Raw genomic sequence first — 17,923 nt, forward strand, 5'->3', positions numbered from 1 at the left:
CTAAGTGTCCATCGACAGATGAATGGATAAAGAAAATGTGGCACATATATACAATGGGATATTACTCAGCCATAAAAAGAAATGAAATTGAGTTATTTGTCATGAGGTGGATGGACCTAGAGTCTGTCATACAGAGTGAAGTAAGTCAGAAAGAGAAAAACAAATACCATATGCTAACACATGTATTTGGAATCTAAAAAAAAAAAAGGTTCTGAAGAACCTAGGGGCAGGATAGGAATAAAGACGCAGACGTAGAGAATGGACTTGAGGACATGGGGAAGGGGAAGGGTAAGCTGGGACGAAGTGAGAGATTGGCATGGACATATATACACTACCAAATGTAAAATAGATAGCTCGTGGGAAGCAGCTGCATAGCACAGGGAGATCAGCTCGGTGCTTTGTGACCACCTAGAGGGGTGGGATAGGGAGGGTGGGAGGGAGACGCAAGAGGGAGGGCATATGGGGATATAGGTATACGTATAGCTGATTCACTTTGTTATAAAGCAGAAACTAACACAATATTGTAAAGTAAGTACACTGCAATAAAGACGTTAAAAAATGTAATCAAGACTGCAAATCTATTCAATATAATTTCATGTTCTCCCTTAGGGAAAAAGGCAAAGGACAAGAAAAGGTCATTTTCAACTACTTCCCTGATGCTGGTGAAATCAGGAAGAAATCCTAGACTAGAACCACATCACTATTTTCCTAATAGAACTTCTCAATCCCTTTCCCTCTCTCTTGACAATGTGCATGAAACATAAGCGATAAAATCAACGTTCTTTTTCTGAAACAGCTCACAAATACATGAAGCAGGTCTCCATGGCTTTGTTCATATCTCTGATTTTCTGTGGACCTGTTTTTTAATGTATTTCTAAAGTTGTTATTGGAAATAATCATATCTCCAGGAGTTTCTATTTCAGGGAAAACTTAGAGCAACTTGACTGAGGCCAGACAGCAAGAATCTAGGAGAAACTGAAATCTGATTCCCAGTGCTCTTTTTCACTTCTTTTGCTACGTCTATAAAATAGCACATTACAAGCTGCCACTCCCAGAGTGACACAAATGCTGGCAGAAAGGAATGGGTGCCACCACACGCACTCACTGGCGATGTCTACCATGTGTTCTCTGGATCTGCCGGGGCACCAGACCTGGCTGGAATAAGCACACCCTTAGCACTGTGCATTATTCTTCTTTTTCACCGTCCTTGAGAGCGTCAAGGTTTTGTTGGCTGGTTGGTGGAGGAGGAGTAAAGCTAGTACGAGTCTTGGTAGAGTTGTTGTTATTAGTGCTTCAGCTCAGTTCCAACCAGAAACTATGACTTAAAGTACAGGAGCCTGGCTTTATTCACATAACATAGTCTGCCGTGCCTCCAACTACTTCCTGTGTGCTGACAGCTTTTTATTTATTTTTAGTCATTGGTTTGGTTTGGGTTTTTCCAGTTTTATTGAAATACAGTTGATGTACAGCACTGCATAAGTTCAAGGGGTACAGCATGATGATTTGACTCACATATATTGTGAAACAATTACCACAATGCTTAGTTAACATCCATCATCTGATATAGATACCAAAAAAAGGAAAAACATGTTTTTTCCCCTTGTGATGAGAACTCTTTGTATCTGGTACCTGAACAATTTTCAAATATACCACATAATTTTCAAATATACCACACAGTTAACTATAGTGTTAACTATAGTTCCTCATGTTGGACATTATAGCACAATACTGTGACTCTGACTATTGTCTGTTCTCGAATCTAGGCACCTCTCCCCCAATTTAGGCTACATATCTTCAGTGAGAGAAACATAGAATGTCTGTAAATCTCTTGTGAAAAATTCCACTTAGTTTAGAAAAGTTTTCACTTCCTTTTCAACATTTTTCTAAGAAAGAACCTAAGAAACTTGTCCAACAGTGTCCCAAGTAAAATAAGAGAAAACTGGGCTTGGATATGACCATGGTTCCGTGAATTCTACCATGATACCAGCAATGAAAGAGTCCCGAGAAGTTTGAATGCATTGTGGGCACCCCCATCACCACCTGGGCACCGTACCAGCTCTGAAGCCCAGCACTGTGTTGTCTGAGAAAATTGAATTCTGTCCTGGGAGAAAAGAAATAAATAGGATAGAAAAAACTCATGTGTTAAGCACAGACAAGTAAGTTACTCAGCTGTGAGACATGGTGGACAGATGAGGTCAGTACGGCATATACTGATACTTGGGAACAGAGATTGAAAAGGCTGGAAAGCCCAAGAGATGGCACATGTCCATGAGGCACTAAACATACAAGAGGCATCGAATATGCATCAAGCACCATATCTTCACGGCACACTAAATGTCCATGAGACACCCAACATTCACGGGTCTTAATCCTGCCACCCAGAGGTGACACTCTTACTGTGTCCCACGTGTCCTGCCCAAAAAGTGCTCAGCAGGTTAACTGGCAACCTGGGGCTGTGGCCAGGCCCTCTCGCTGTGCACCTCTCTGATAGAGCCAGTGTGTCGTTGGCTTAGGGCACCTTCCATTTCTGCACCCTCGCTCAAACCTCACCTCTGGTTCTACTCACCCCACCATCCACAGGAGGCTGACGTACCAAAAAGAGACAGGACGTATGTACATTGCATGACCACAGGTTTTAATCTTTCCGCCCCCCTTGTACCCTGTCTAACTGTGTTGACTTTCTTTCTCCCTGGCTTCTCAGGGTGTGTTGGCTTTCTTTCCCTGACCTATGGGATAGCTCGTCTGCTCGTGTATTTGGAGGGTACCATTGCACGGAGGTAACCTCCCACACAACACCAAGCAGGTAATCTCTGGGTATTACTTGGCCCTGTATATTAAAAAGAATTAAAAAAAAAGGAGTGAAAGTCTTTTGCCTGATATCCTACAATTTCCAACTCTTTGCACTCAGAAGTATACAAGGGAGAGTAGACTTTCCTGGCAACAAGGGGAAGGATCCCTAATTTTGGCAGGTCCTAAGATACGTCCTTAGAAGACTTTTGAATCTTTAGGCTTTTCAAATAAACCAGACACACAATTTTTGTAATATTCTGGGGCATAGTTTATTTTAATTGCAAGAAGCTGAATTTCTTGATCCTACAAAGGTCACCTGAGTGGCCCTCTGACTACCACACACGTTGGGTGAATAGGCCTCATGGTTCTGGGCTTAGATAGCAAGAACTTTGGGTGTGTTCTGCCTGTTTGTTTAAATGGCCTAGCCTGAGATTTGGAGTTAAGGAAATCTGCTGTGTAAACTCCTATAATTTTATGTGAGGCCTAGCGACAGGGAAGGGCAAAGGGGTTTATGAAATAAAGTCACAGCGAGAAAAACCTGCTTTGTGAGCTGGTGCCGGTGCTGAGTCAGGAAATGAAGAGGCTGTCAGCCAGTGAAGCAGATACAGGAGCTGGGAAAGCTGATGCTCTAGCCTATTAAGGCACAAAATCCTCTTGGGTGAGGGCAACACAAAGGGGATTTCCTTTTCTCAAAAACACGAAACCACCCCAAATCCAACTACCGCGCTCAGGGAAGAGAGGGGCACCCTCGCCACCGTGGAAGGCGGCTGTGTGTTGAGAACAGGCCCCCATCTTCCTTCCTCTCCCTGTGGACTGTTCCTCTGCCTGTCCCAGCCCTGGATTTCGGGAGTGTTGGGAGCAGGTAACTTGGCTCTTTAGTGTCACTGGTCCACAGACGAAGAGGAATTAGTGGATTACACCCAGGGGCCCCATCTTCACCTGACTTGGAAGAGCTTTTGGACACTGAACAGATGAGATTTAGATTTAGATGAGACCCTGGACTTCACGCAGATGCTGTACTGGCACGAGGCCCTCGCGAACGTTGGGAAGGGGTGAATGCACTTTACCTGTGAATCATTAGGGGCTGGAGGGGGGGCTGCTGCACGAAGAATTCTGATGTGGCCCCGAGATTCCCAGGCCCTGGTGTACACGCCTGGTGTAACTGCCGCTCCTTGAGTGTGGGCTGCTCTATAAATATGGTGGATTTCACTTCCATGATAACGTTATTAGTCAATTGACTTTGAGTTCATAAAAAAATAAAATTATGATGGGTGGGCTTGACCTAATTACATAAACCCTCCTTCCCTTCAAAGAAGTCAAATTCAAGGGAAAGGAAGATAAATTCTGCTGGCTTTGAAGAGGTAAGTTGCTACGCTGTGAGAGCCATATGGTTGGGACTTGAGACCGATCTCTAGGAGCTGAGAGTGATCTCTGGTTAACAGCTGGCGAGAAAGCAACAAAACAGCGGCCTCAGTCCTACAACAAGTAGAATCATGTCACCGGACCCAACTTAAAGACCTTTTATGTGATATGTTGTATGCAGCTATCAAAAAGGATGAGTTGAATCTAGAATGTTGATATTAATGCTTATAGAGTGCTATGTGCCTCAAAGATACAAAAAAATACATATTTAGATCAGATATTCATTACTCTCTTGTGTTTTTACTGGAGGGCCCCCAAAGTGTACATAATCAAAAGCATTAGTGTGTGATACAGAGTTTGATACAATTTGGTAGGGAGGCAAAGAAGCTTCTCTTGCACACCCTGCTGTGCAACACTCGACAGCAAACTCTCCTCCAGCACTTACCCCACCTTCTCCCGGTCGACAGGGCTCCTTTCCCCCCCTTTCCTCTCTCCAAAGAAAAGCAGCCTCCTCTCCCTCCACGTGCTGCCCTGGACTCTAGGAACCAGCTGAGACCTATCTAGGGTCTCCTACCCTAAACACTTACCAGAAGGTTTGGCCAAGCCAAGCCAGTTATCTCTTAACAGGGCTACTGGTGAATAAAGTTTCCTCCATCATTTTATGTACGTAATATCTTTGTACATGCCTAAAAAGTCCCTGGAAAGATATTCAAGACATACTTAATAGTATCTTTTTGTGGCGAGCGGCACTAAGGTTGGTCAGGTTGTACAGGACGACATCAGCTTGCATTTCATACTTTCATACAAAGTACCACAAACTGGGGGTCTTAAAACAACAGAAATTTATTCTCACACAGTTCTGGAGGCCAGAAGTCTGAAATCAAGGTGTCAGCAGGGTTCTGCTCTCCTGAAGGGCTCTCGGGGAGAATCCTTCCTTACTTCTTCCAGCTTCTGGTGCCCCCGGCACTCCTTAGCTCTGGACAGCATCACTCCAGTCTGTGCCTCCATTTTCACATGCCATCTTCCTGTATGTCTGTCTTTGTGTCTCTTCTCTTCTGAGGACACTAGTCCTGTTGAATTAGGGCCCATCCTAATGACTTTCCTTGATCACATCTGTAAGACCCTACTTCCAAATAAAGCATGGGGTGGGGGAGGGGGGGTAGGGTCTTCTTTGGGGACACAGTCAATCTACACAAGCCATGATTACTCTTACGATTAAAAGACAACTGTTCAACGTGCAACATTCTACAAGGCAACTTGTCTCTTTAAAACATCAGTGCTATGAAAAATGGGAGGGGCTGTTGAAGAATAAAAGAGATGTAAGAAACATAACCAAAATGCAACGTTTAAAACTTGCCTGGATCCTGGTTTGAAAAAAAAGTTTGCAAAAGATGTTTCATTGTTGTTGGCAAATGGCAAAATTTAAATATAGCCTGGTTATCAGATGATATGAGGGATTTATTGTTAACTTCCTAGCTGTGATATTGTGATCGTGTTGGAGAGGTGTTATTCTTAGGAGATGCATGTTGAAGTATCTTTGGGGAGAGTTTCATAATGTCTGCCTCCGACTGTCACAAGTTTCGGGGTAAAAAATTACACCCGAATACAGATGAAGCTAATACAGTAGGATTTTTGCATCTAGATGACTGATCCCGTCATGCCCATGATTAAAACATTTCCATGTTACATGCAGCTACTGTAAGTTGACGTTAGACTTCTAAAAAAAAAAACTTATTTATTTATCTTTGGCTGCATTGGGTCTTCATTGCTGTGCGTGGGCTTTCTCTATTTGCGGTGAGCGGGGGTTACTCTTCGTTGCGGTGGCTTCTCTTGTTCCGGAGCACGGGCTCTAGGCGCGCGGGCTCAGTAGTTGTGGCACGTGGGCTCAGTAATTGTGGCCCACGGGCTCTAGAGCACAGGCTCAGTAGCTGTGGCGCATAGGCTTAGTTGCTCCGCGGCATGTGGGATCTTCCCGGACTAGGGCTCGAACCCGTGTCCACTGCATTGGCAGGCGGGTTCTTAACCACTGCGCCACCAGGGAAGCCCGACTTTAGACTTTTAAGACAGAAAATTTTAGAGTGTTTATCATATACCTTAAAGAAATGAAAAACCATATTTGAGTATGCAATAAACTCATTTCATACTCTCAGGTTTTTTGGGTTTGAAAATTTTCATAATAAAAATTGTGCAGGAAAAACTACTCAAACAACAACAACAACCACAACCGTTTCAACAACTCCCAGTTATCTGGGATAAAACACAAACTCTTCCACACAACTGCATCAACAACCCACCTCCTCATCCCCCTTCCACCTACATTCCAGTAACACCAGGGCACCATTCGCCTTTACACTTTTTCCTTTCCTTGCCACCAGGTGCTGTTGGACATCCCCCTCCGCCCCCCGCCCCCCCAGCTCCAGGTCAGAGGTCACCTGCGGGATTCAGGACGTCCCCACGCCGCAGAGCCCCGTCCTCTCATTCCACCAGGTGCTGTTGGACATCCGCCCCCGCCGCCCCCGCCCCCCCAGTTCCAGGTCAGAGGTCACCTGCGGGATTCAGGACGTCCCCACGCCGCAGAGCCGCGTCCTGGACTGTCCTTGAGCGGCCCTCCCTGCTCTGGGACTCCGCACTGGCGCGCCTGAGGAGCTCCACAGGTGTTTGCCAAAAGGAAATCAATTCAGCTCTGCCATTCGAGTCCTCAGGTTACATGTTTTCTCCAAAATAGTCAATTAACAGGCATTATTTTTGAGAATTCGTAACGGCTAACCGGGTGCCGGCGCGGAGCCGGGTCCGCGCGTAAGCTCAGGCAGACCGGCTGCCCACGGAATCAACGCTCCCGCCACAGCAGCCCCGTCTCCGCGCTGCTGGACGCCGACGTCCCGCCGGCGCCGAACCCGAACCCACGATCCGCCGGACGGCGCGCAGTGCCCTTCGGGGAGAGCGGCCCGGTGCGGCCTCAGTCCTCTCGCGAGGTCACCATGAGGAGGACCCGACACTGCGAGGGGCGTGACCAACCACCTGGGAAAGGTCGCGCCCCCAGCCGGCCCCGCCCCAAGGCGCCACGGCCCCGCCCACTGCCTCGCACGGCCCTCCCACTACTCACACACGGCCCGCCCACTGCTCCCACCTGGTTCATTCACTGCCCCACATGGCCTGCCCCCTGGTCCCACAAGGCCCGCCCACTGCTCCCCAGAGCCCGTCCCTGCCTCCACACGGTCAGACCCCTGTTCCCACCTGGTTCTCCCACTGCTTCCCCAAGGCCCGCCCCTCGCCTCCACTAGGCCCTGCCGCCACAAGTCCCTCCCCCATCCTCCACGAGCCCCGCCCCTGCTTCCAAAGGTCCCGCCTACTGCCTCCACGCGTCCCGCCCCCTGTTCCCACACGGCCCAATGGGCGTCGACGCGGCTCCGACGGGCCGTTCACGGCTACGCGGTGACGTCAGGCGCCGACGCACCTGTCGGCCCTGCTAACGCTGCTCCTGTCGGCTTCCCGGGGTCGGTGGGTCGGGCGGGACGGTCCCGAGCCGCAGCCCTTCCTGCGGTCCCGTCGCCCGCGGCCGGAGTCGGGCCGAGCGCCGAGGAGGGGTGCTGGTGGCCGGCCGCTCCAGTTCCTCCCCGAGTTGGAGCATGGCTGCAGCTGCGGTCCCTCCAGAGGGAGGTGAGCTCGGAGGCGGTCGTGTTTGATTCGGGGCAGCAGCGGGTCGAGTCCAGGGCCCCGGAGCCGGCGGCTCCAACTTGATGCGGCTCCCGCCCGGCTGAGCCCGTGGGTCGCGGTCGCGGTGGGGCTGGCCGCGCCGGCCGCCCTCAGATGCGGAGCCCGCCGCGGCGCAGGACGCGGCCCCGGGGCTGCTGTCTGCCTCTGAGCGGCTAGGTGAGTGGCGGCGGCGGCGGCGGCACGGGGTCGGGGGCCTTGGCGTCCGCAGGGCAGGGGCGGGCCGCTCGCCTCTCGGTCCTGGGACGCTGACCCTGCCCGCAGCAGGTGTGGCCCGCGGACGTTCTCTGAGCTTTCACCTGCTTCCTTCGGGAACCGCCGAAAGACCTTTGAGCAGAATGGACGTAGGTGCCAGGAAGAGATTAATTGTGGGTTTTACTTTTGCGAAATTTGCCCAAATATAAAGTTCAGTGTCTCTTTCTTTAGATTTATGTGTATATCAAGACATAGTTTGTGTGTATGTGTAACATTTGTGTTTTGTTCTTAGACTTGGACCGGAAACCACCTTAGACTCAGAAATCGATTTTGTATATAATGTGCTTTATTAGTATAGCATTTCAAAACCGGAGCACCTAGAAGATAATTACACATACTTTATGCATATTAGAGGCCGAGATTTGTGTTTCCTTTGGAAGAAAATTCTTTTTTTTTTTTTTTTTTTAAATAAGAAATGAATCAACAGTGACCGTACCATTTTTTCTCTTCGGTAATTCAAAAGTTCAGTTCTGCAAACTATAAACTTTTTTGAGTTTACAGCATGCAGTTCAGTTACAGCAGCGTCACTGTGGTTTGTGTCTTTGATTGTTGAATCTTTCCAGAAATGCTTTTCTTTTCATCTCTCAAGAGTTAATTTAGAAGAATCTTTTCTTGATGAGGTCGGCATGGAAATAATTTAACAGATGTCAGTCAATTTTACTTCTGTGAGTCACTGGAAAATACTGTCTGTGTAGCACAGGAGTACACAGAGAAGTTAAAATGCTCGTGTACAGGTTGTTGATTTCATCTTAAAAGGTGCTGTTGCTGATTTTCTTGTTACAGCCTGTGGCTTAAAAACCAGGTGTGTGCCCTGCAGGTATTTACTCAGGTTAAGCCAGCTTATATGACCTCTGGTTAATAGGAACAGCCACTCTTGGAAGAACCCATGGCAGATTGCAGCTCTGCCACACCTAACTCCCCACACTCTTCAAGGACTGAATCTTTGTTTGAAAAACAAGTCACATTATTTTAAGAGATCAATGTGAATGTATAGTACCTACAACTTTAGTTGGAACTAGGGTTTTAGCATGTGTTTTCAGTCATACATAGCTCATTAGGAATGCCAATATTTAACCCGGTTTTGGATATATACAGTTTAGGGGAAGGATTTGCTGAGGTTAGGATTTTATGTTAGCGAATTGGCTGTTTTCCAGGTCATGTTGATGATAGGCTTTCCATTTCCTGTTGTGACATGTTGGTAATAATTTTCAGACGGCTCAGGAAGCCAGATTTGATCTCTGTGGTGGGTCAGATATCAAAGCAGTATCCTGTGAGGTTTGGCCAGTATCACTGCTTTGTAGAACTTTCATCTTAGTTTCTAGTCAAACTTTTCAGCAGGGATCTAAAATATGATAAGTGTTAATATTTACTGAGTGAATTCTGTGGTTCAGGATCTTTCCTAGGTGGTTTTGTGGATTATCTCAATTCTCACGCCAACCCCTTGAAGTAGGTACTTTCGTTTTTCCCGTTATAGAGCTGTGGAAACTGAGGCATAGAGGATTTAATTAATTTGCCCAAGGTCTCAGTCAGTGTCAGAACTGAGACTGAAGCCTGGCAGTGTGATTTCAGAGCTCTTGCTCTCAGTGGCTGCACTTCATTGCCAGCAAGGCTCAACAAAATGCTGGAAGAAAAGATGGGGTGAGAGAGATGGCACCACAGGCCCATTTATTCTTCAGTTATAAAAATAATGTAAAATTACAGAAACTCTGGAAAGTCTTTTTTTTTTTTTTGGCCTCGCCACGCGGCATGTGGGATCTTAGTTCCCCGACCAGGGATTGAACCCGTGCCCCCTACATTGGAAGCTCGGAGTCCCAACCACTGGACCGCCAGGGAAGTCCCGGAAAGTCTTTTTTTTTAATCCTCATGCCACTACTCTAATAAACTCCTTTCTTGTATTTTTTAATTATGCACTTTCACATGTGTATATAAACATTGTAGCTATGATACATTTTGCTTCTTAAAGATCAGTGTTCTTTGGTTAAGTATAAAATGAAAGATGAACCCACGTGGGGAGACTGCCCATTTGCATTGCTGAAATATAGAGAGATTTGATCTGCAGCTTTGATTGGAACCACGTCGGGTAAATACATTTCTTGCCCTCATGGGAAGTAGTTGAACAGTTTCTGTCTTGTAAAGTCATGGAAATTATTTAGCTTTCAAAGTCTAAGTCTTCCACAGCATCTTTTTGTTGGATTGTTTACCTTTTTACTTGTTATAGTCTGACTTTTATATTTGTGTGTGTGTTTTTCCTTTTAAAATCATCCAGCAGTTATCTTTTGACTGGATCTAAAAATATTTATGAATCTCGGAAATCTTCTTCAGAATAGAAAGCCACTTTCTTTAGCAGGTTATCCATTTAATACTTTTTTGAAGAGAAATATCTAAGGTGCAGCGATTTGGACATGCAGCTAACTTAATGGACAGTAGGATAAAATATCAAGAAATATTACTTTGGGGAGAAATCAGTTTCATTACTGTCGTCTCTTGTAAGTACTGACAATTTGTAGTAGTGTAAATTTTTTTTTAATATGGTGATGTTCTGATCTAAGTTTCATGATGTTGTAATGGGTAGAGGGGTCATTCCCTGATAAAATAAATTTGAGAAACTTTTAATAAATTTTGTTTATGAAGTTAATGTTTACTACAGGTTTTCTCAAGAACCTTTCTTATGCTGTTAGCCATTACAGTTCTAGACAGGGTATGTTTTATTACCCAAACTTATCTGACCATGAAACCTTGTACTGGACTTGTGTTCTCTGCACACACTCACTCATCTCCAAATGTCTTTGTCACCTTCTTGGCTCCATGGCTTGATTCACACCAGTGCTTCAATGTTGCTTCAATGAACTAACCTCTTCTCCCACCTCTGCGCCGTAAAATCCCACTTGCCTTTTTTTTTGGCCATACCACCTGCCTTGCAGGATCTTAATTCCCCTCCCAGAGTTTGAACCTGGACCCCTGGCAGTGAAAGCACGAGTCCTAACCACTGGACCGCCAGAGAATCCCTCCCACTTACCTTTTAAGGTCCAATTCAAGTGTGTCTCTTCCAAAGAAGTCTTCTCATCATCAATTACAGATGGATGCGATCTTTTCCCCGAGCTCTTATAACAATTATAGTGTCTTCTGTGACATCTGTCATGTGTTGCCTTTCATTATATGGATATATAGTAATTTATAGGAAAAAATTACCATATCCCTTTTGAGGACAGTATATTATGTAATTTATGCTGAAGTTTATTGAAAGCTGTAAGGCTTATACAAATATGATGCCATTAATCAATAAAAATTTTATCTGTATTTTTTACAGTTTCTGGTACACGAGTAGCCATTTTACAAACTTTAGTAAATGTGTAAGTGATCATGTTGAAATTCATCGTCACGTTTTAACCTTTGACAAGTCTTTCGCACACCTAGTTCTTGAAATACTTATGTGAGAAAGCTCCTTACTTCCAAGTGGCTAGATCAGTCAGAGTTCCACCTCCCTGCAGTCATTGCTGTTGAGACTTTTTGTTTATTTGTTTGTTTTTTAATTTTTGGCTGTGTTGGGTCTTCTTTGCAGTGTGCGGGCTTCTCATTGCGGTGGCTTCTCTTGTTGCGGAGCATGGGCTCTAGGCACTCGGGCTTCAGTAGTTGTGGCATGCAGGCCCAGTAGTTGTGTCTCGCGGGGTCTAGAGCACAGGCTCAGTAGTTGTGGTGCACGGGCTTAGTTGCTCCACGGCATGTGGGATCTTCCCGGACCAGGGACTGAACTTGTGTTCCCCGCATTGGCAGGCAGATTCCTAACCACTGCGCCACCAGGGAAGCCCTGCTCTTGAGACCTTTGTTCGTCTCTCTGGCTGCTGACATTTGGGATTTTCTTTTCTTCTTTCTCTGGGGTTGATTGTGCCTGCTGTTCTGTCAGATAGCTGACTGACACGCCTTTGAAACTTAGCCTCAGTCCTACCCAGTCCGCTTGATGAGAGGGCAGAACCTTGTTGGAAGCTATGAAGAAGCAGCGTACCTCCCTCAGGCTCTGGGTTCCAGGTCTCCCTCGTTCTGCTCCCCACCCCCCCAGCTCTGGTGCTGAACTGCTCAGTGTGTGCAGTTCGGGGGCTAGACTGGTGCACTCAGGGTCGCCATCCCCTCACTGTAGTCTGGCCTGGGACAGGACTAAAGCCTGGGTGTGTAATCCTGCCATTGGAAAGAACGCTCTGGTTCTGAGTCCTGCAAGCTGCTGGAGACTGCACTTTGTTTCTTCCAGCTGTTTTGAATCAATCGAGTCAGAAACCGAGCAGATACCTTAGATTTCTCCTTCACGTTCCTCGCATTTTGTTAGCTACCATGGCCTCTTAACTGTCCCTCGTAGCCCTTCCTGCTCCTTCATGTGGCCATGACTCAGTTCGGTGACGACCTCACTGTGCTGTGTCCAGGGCTCTTCAAGGTCTCCTGGAGTCCTCCCCGGATCACTCTCGCCCTTCTCCTCTGCCTTCCACGCTGCTGCTGCTGTTGGCTTGTTAAACTTTGTATCTGATCAGGTGATTTCTCTTTTAAACCTCTTAGTGGTTTCCCACGTGTTGTCACGAGTAAGTTCCTCAGCAGGACCTAGGAGCGCCTGTCTTTCTCTGGCGTCCGTCCACCTCCCCGGCTACTCTCCAGCCCCTACCTCTTCCATAAGCTACCCGAGCAGGCTTTATTATGCTGCTGTGTTTTTGCACGTACTTCTTCCTTTTCCTTTACTGACTTGGCACCTCATAGTTGGCCTAGTTAACGCATCTGAATCCTTCAGCACTCGTTTCCTCTTTCAGTGTTTGCAGACTTTCCCAGGCAGCAGCTTGTTCCTGCTCAGTGTCATCATGTACCTCGTGCAGACTTCTCCTGAGGCACTTCTCACACCATATACCGTTGTTTGTCTGTCTTTCACCTTCACTGCCTTCGGAATAGGGACCATTTCTTACGCATCACCCCAGCACATGCTGGGTGCTCAGCAGATGGTTGTTAAATACATTAATCAGTGACTCTCAAAACTGCCTTTGGCTGCTAGGCAGATGGTGATCCTGTAACCTGAGATGGGGAGAGGGGGAGGGCAAATGTGTATTCGGCTTGGATCTTGTTGAATTCGAGTTCCCGTGCAACATCCAAGTACAGATGTATCAGTCATTCGTTAGGCATTTGTTAGTCATTCATACTGTAGATATTAACTGACCCAGCAAGATTCTGCAGATATAGACCAGACTATTCTAAAATTTGTATGGAAAGGCGAAGGAACTAGAATAACCAAAACAATTTTGAAAAATAAGAACCAAGTGTGAGAAATCAATCTATCCAATTTCAAGAGCTCGGGTAGTCAATACTGTCCTTACTGCTGTAGGTATAGACACACAGATCAATGAAACAGAACAGAGAAGTCTGAAATAGACTCACACAAATATGCCCCACTAATTTTTGACAGAGACCCCCAAACAATTCAGTGGAAGGAAGATAACTTTTTTGGCGAATGGCATTGGAGCAGTTGGATATCCATACGTCCAAAAACAAAAACAAACTTCAACCTGTGTCTTACGACTTATGCAAAGATTCACTCAACATGGACCACAGATGTAACATGTAAGACTATAAAAATTTTAGGAAAAAATTTAGGAGGAAATCTTTGGTAGGTAGATTTCCTAGAGTTGACGCCAAAAGCACGCTCCTTAAGGGAAATACTTAAGGGAAATACTGACAAGTTGAACTTCATCAAAATTACTTTTGCTCTGTGATAGACCCTGTCAAAAGGAAGAAAACTAAGCTACTGAGTGGGAGAAAATATTTGCAAGCAACATACCTGACAAAGGACTAGTATGTAGATTATATAGTCTAAAATATGAAACTCGGAAGTAAATCCAGTTAGAAGATCGGCAAAAGATATGAACAGTCATTTTACTGAGGAGGACATGCAGGTAGCAAGTAAGCACATAAAAATATGTTCAACGTCATCAGCCGTTAGGGAAATACAAATGAAAAGAACAGTGAGATACCACTACACACGTATCAGAATGGCTAAAAAAAAAGAAAAGAAAAAAAAAAACCCGACACCACAAGTGCTGGTAAGGATGTGGAGAAAGAGGCTCACCCATACGTTGTTGGTAGGGCTGTAAAATTGGGATGTTAAATTGGCAGTTTCTTTAAAAGCCAGCCATGCAGTTACCATATGGCCCAGCTGTTGCACTCCTTGGCTTTTATCCCAGAGAAATGAAGCCTTAAGTTCACAAAAAATCTGTACGTGGATATTTATAGCGGCTTTGTTTATAACAACCCAAACCTAGAAAAGAGCCAGATAATTCTTCCACGGGTGAATGGTTAAACAAACATATGTGGTGTGTCCATATCGTGGAGCACTATTTAGCAACGAAGAGGGAAGAACTGTTGACACACACAACCCCTGGATGGCTGTCCAGAGAGTCATGCTGAGTGCAGAGAGCTAATCCCCGAAGTCATCGACTGTACGGTTCCATTTATACAACGTTGTTGAAGTGGAAGAGTTTTATAAATAGAAAGCAGATTATGGGTTGCCAGGGGTTAAGGAAGGGACGGGGGACTGGAAGAAAGTGGGTGAGGCTGTAAAGGGCAGCACGAGGGGTCCTTGTGATGGAAAGTTCTGTGTCAGTCAGTGTCAATATCATGATTGTGCAAGAAGTTACCATTGGAAGAAACTGAGTAAAGGGTACTTAGGAGCTCTCTGTATTATTTATTACAACCACATGTGAAATCACAATATCTCGAAATAAAAAGTTTAATTTAAAAAAGTGAACCCCTCGTAGGTGCGTGGTACTGTGCTAAACATTGCAGAGTTCAGTACAGATGGGCACAGCCAGGCCTCATGCCACTCTCCGGAGGGGAGGACTTATCACGTGAATCGGGGTGACGTTACACCTGGGCTAAGTGCTGTCAAGGAGAGGTGTGAGAACTCACAGTGAGAATTTGACCTGGTCAGGGAAGCCTGGCGCGGGTAGGAGGTAGGTTAGGAAGGCTTTCCTTATAGCTGCATGACTTTGGGCCAGTTACTGCAGCTCTTTGTGCTTCAGTTTCCTCATCTGTTAAATGAGGATGATGATAGCACCTAAGATTTAGGGTTGTGGTTGTATTTAGTACCAATCTTAAATGAGTTAACTTGTAATGTGCTTAGGATGGTGCCTGACATATAGTAAACTCTGCTTGAGAGGTTTTTTTTTAAATTAATTAATTAATTTTTATTTTTGGCTGCGTTGGGTCTTTGTTGCTGTGCACGGGCTTTCTCTAGTTGTGGCGAGCGGGGGCTACTCTTCGTTGCGGTGCGCGGGCTTCTCGTTGCGGTGTCTTCTCTTGTTGCGGAGCACGGACTCTAGGCGCGCAGGCTTCAGTAGTTGTGGCACGTGGGCTCTAGAGCACAGGCTCAGTAGCTGTGGCGCACAGGCTTAGTTGCTCCGTGGCATGTGGGATCTTCCTGGACCAGGGCACGGACCCACGTCCCCTGCATTGGCAGGCGGATTCTTAACCACTGCACCACCAGGGAAGTCCCTGCTTGAGAGTTTGTTAACTGAGTAAAGGGATGCTTGAGGTGAGAGCTGAAGAATGCCTCGGAGCATTACCTAGATGAGGAGGTGAGGGTCTGTTCCAGGCTCAGGGAGCAGCTAAGCCTAGGGCAGGAGCTGGGGCCGGCCTGGTGGGGCTGAGAGGGAGACGTGCGCCCCAGGAAAGGCAGCAGAGGCCGGGCTGCATGGGCTTTGTGCGCTGTGTGGAAGAGTTCGTCTGCTAAGCATGGTGAGACGTGGTGAAGACCTAAATCCATGGCATGAGCAGAGATGACCCATCAGACCTGCTTTTAGAAAAGACCATGCTGGCTGCGGTGTGATCAGATGAGAAGAGGTCAGGGTGACTGTACACAGATCATTTGGGAACTCACTGCAGTGCACCAGGCCTTCTCCCTAGAGATTTTCACGGGTTAGCTCTACTCTTCCTAGCTCTGCAAGAATATATTTGCAAGCCGCTGTGTCTATTATAATGTTTTGTAATGGTTTTAAATATGTTTTTGACAATTTAAAAGGAAAAAAATGACTTTGTAGTGTTGTTTTCATTTTTTATATGGCAAATTTCAGCTGCTGTATTAGGTTTCAATAGCCTTTTGTAGTCAAGCCTAGGAATCGAGTTTGAAACCTGAAGTGATTTAACACCGGTGTCCAGATTCCTTCTGTGTATTTCTTTTATGCTACCATAGAATCTTGACTATTTTATAGTAGTGCTGTGCAATAAAAACATTTGTGCTGCAAATTCAAGACACATATGAAATTTTCAATTTCTTAGTGTACACATTAAAAAGGTAAAAAGGAAATGGTGAGATTAATTTTAATAATATATTTTATCTGAAGTGTTATTTCAGCATGGAATCAATATGAAATTTTTAATGAAATATTTGACATTCTTTTTTGTCATGAAGTCCGACAAGTGCTGTAGGTATTTTTCCTTAGAGCCGTGTTTCAGGACTAGTGGCCGCTGATCAGACAGTTCAGCTCTACAGGTTTCTGGGTCAATAAGAATAGTTTTTTTTAAGTTACTGAATTTATAGAAATAGGAACCTATGCAGGCCTGAGTTTAATAAACCTTTGGAACAGAGTTGGTTGCTCTTGTTATAAGGAAAGGTATGGAGTCTAGATGTCTCAGAGGTGTTCGTGAAATGAAGTTTTAAAACATTTTGAAAGGGTTAAGTTAGCAGTTATCACTAGTGGTTTTTGAGGACTTTCAGGGATAAAATGTAGGAGCTATGTTGCAACTTGCTGATTGAGGGCCTAGGACACAGACAGTTTTATTTTAGAGTGATTTCTCAGTGCTGTATAGCCTCTAGCGAATTAACATTCATTGACGTATGTTATCACATGTATTAAGTGCTTCTAGTGTGATAGTCATTTAAAGAAGTGAAGAATAGAATGTCTGTGTCCTTTGCAAAATCTTAGCATATGTGCTTTGCTACATCAAAATTAAAATGACTCTTGAACTATTAATCCTTATTTTCTTTTAAAAGCCTTTTAGTTATTTACTCAAGAGCCACAATATTGAATTTGATCACCTCTATGGATACTGTAGAGTTCTTAGCATAAACAGTTATTTTCATACTATTCTATTTTAATATTTACCTTAAAATAAAACTCTTGTTTTAATTAGTATAGTCTAACAAGTCCCAGTATAATAGGCTGTCTTTGGTAGAGGTAATCATAAAACATTAATAAAATTGCAAAGTGGTAAATACTTAAGGTTTTCTTTGTAACTTAGGTGCTAGGTTTTGGTTATTGTCCCAAGACCAGATGAACACTGTTGTAGAGAGGATTTGTTTATTGAAGACTGAATTCACTTCTCTTTTTCACCTGGTTGATTGAGAAAGCAGTCTGGCATTTTGACCACTATTATCCGTATATTACATTCCAGTCACTGTGCCAGATGCTGAGACTAGAGCTCTCAAGCTTCACCTTCTCTCAGGTGGTCTTTAAGTTAGGGAATTTATATAGTATACCTTTTAAAAGTAGTTATCAGTATTTTATTTTTCTAAAAAGTGTAAAAGCTTTACAAATAATTTTTAATCGTTGCAGCTCTTTGAGGTTGTTTTTCCATGTGCCAAAGGAACATTCACTGAGGACAAGAGATTGTCTTAAAACCCTTCAAATCTTTGGTGCTAGAATTCAGCACTCGAATTGGAGTGCGTGTAACTCCGTGCATCCTTTACTTTCTGTGTGTACTCATCATGACAAAGCTAAGAAGTCTTGCTTTGCCAGGCTTACTGGGTGGACCGCTCCTACGGCTTCACCTTTCAAGTCCCACACAC

The 17,923-nt window shown here is 45.1% G+C and overlaps 2 protein-coding genes across 9 annotated transcripts in view; one reads left to right on the plus strand and one right to left on the minus strand.

Annotated features, from left to right (window-relative positions):
- Positions 1–7,197, minus strand: part of NEK1 (NIMA related kinase 1) — a 224,060-nt gene extending 216,863 nt beyond the window's left edge. For 2 of the 6 annotated variants that reach the window (XM_036855397.1, XM_036855387.1), the window contains exon 1: positions 6,699–7,195. The gene's annotated coding sequence lies outside the window, so the exon portion shown is untranslated. Of the gene's footprint in view, positions 1–6,698 lie in introns of all 6 variants that reach the window. The other 4 variants (XM_036855394.1, XM_036855395.1, XM_036855392.1 and 1 more) reach the window with 4 other exon arrangements.
- Positions 7,198–7,621: 424 nt separating this feature from the next.
- The window catches only part of CLCN3 (chloride voltage-gated channel 3), an 84,276-nt gene continuing 73,974 nt past the window's right edge, over positions 7,622–17,923 (plus strand). Inside the window, exon 1 of one of the 3 annotated variants that reach the window (XM_036855489.1) lies at positions 7,622–8,022. The gene's annotated coding sequence lies outside the window, so the exon portion shown is untranslated. The remainder of the gene's footprint in view (positions 8,023–17,923) is intronic. The other 2 variants (XM_036855493.1, XM_036855490.1) reach the window with 2 other exon arrangements.

The sequence above is a fragment of the Balaenoptera musculus genome, chromosome 6 (assembly GCF_009873245.2).
Source record: "Balaenoptera musculus isolate JJ_BM4_2016_0621 chromosome 6, mBalMus1.pri.v3, whole genome shotgun sequence".
Classification (NCBI taxonomy): Eukaryota; Metazoa; Chordata; class Mammalia; order Artiodactyla; family Balaenopteridae; genus Balaenoptera; species Balaenoptera musculus.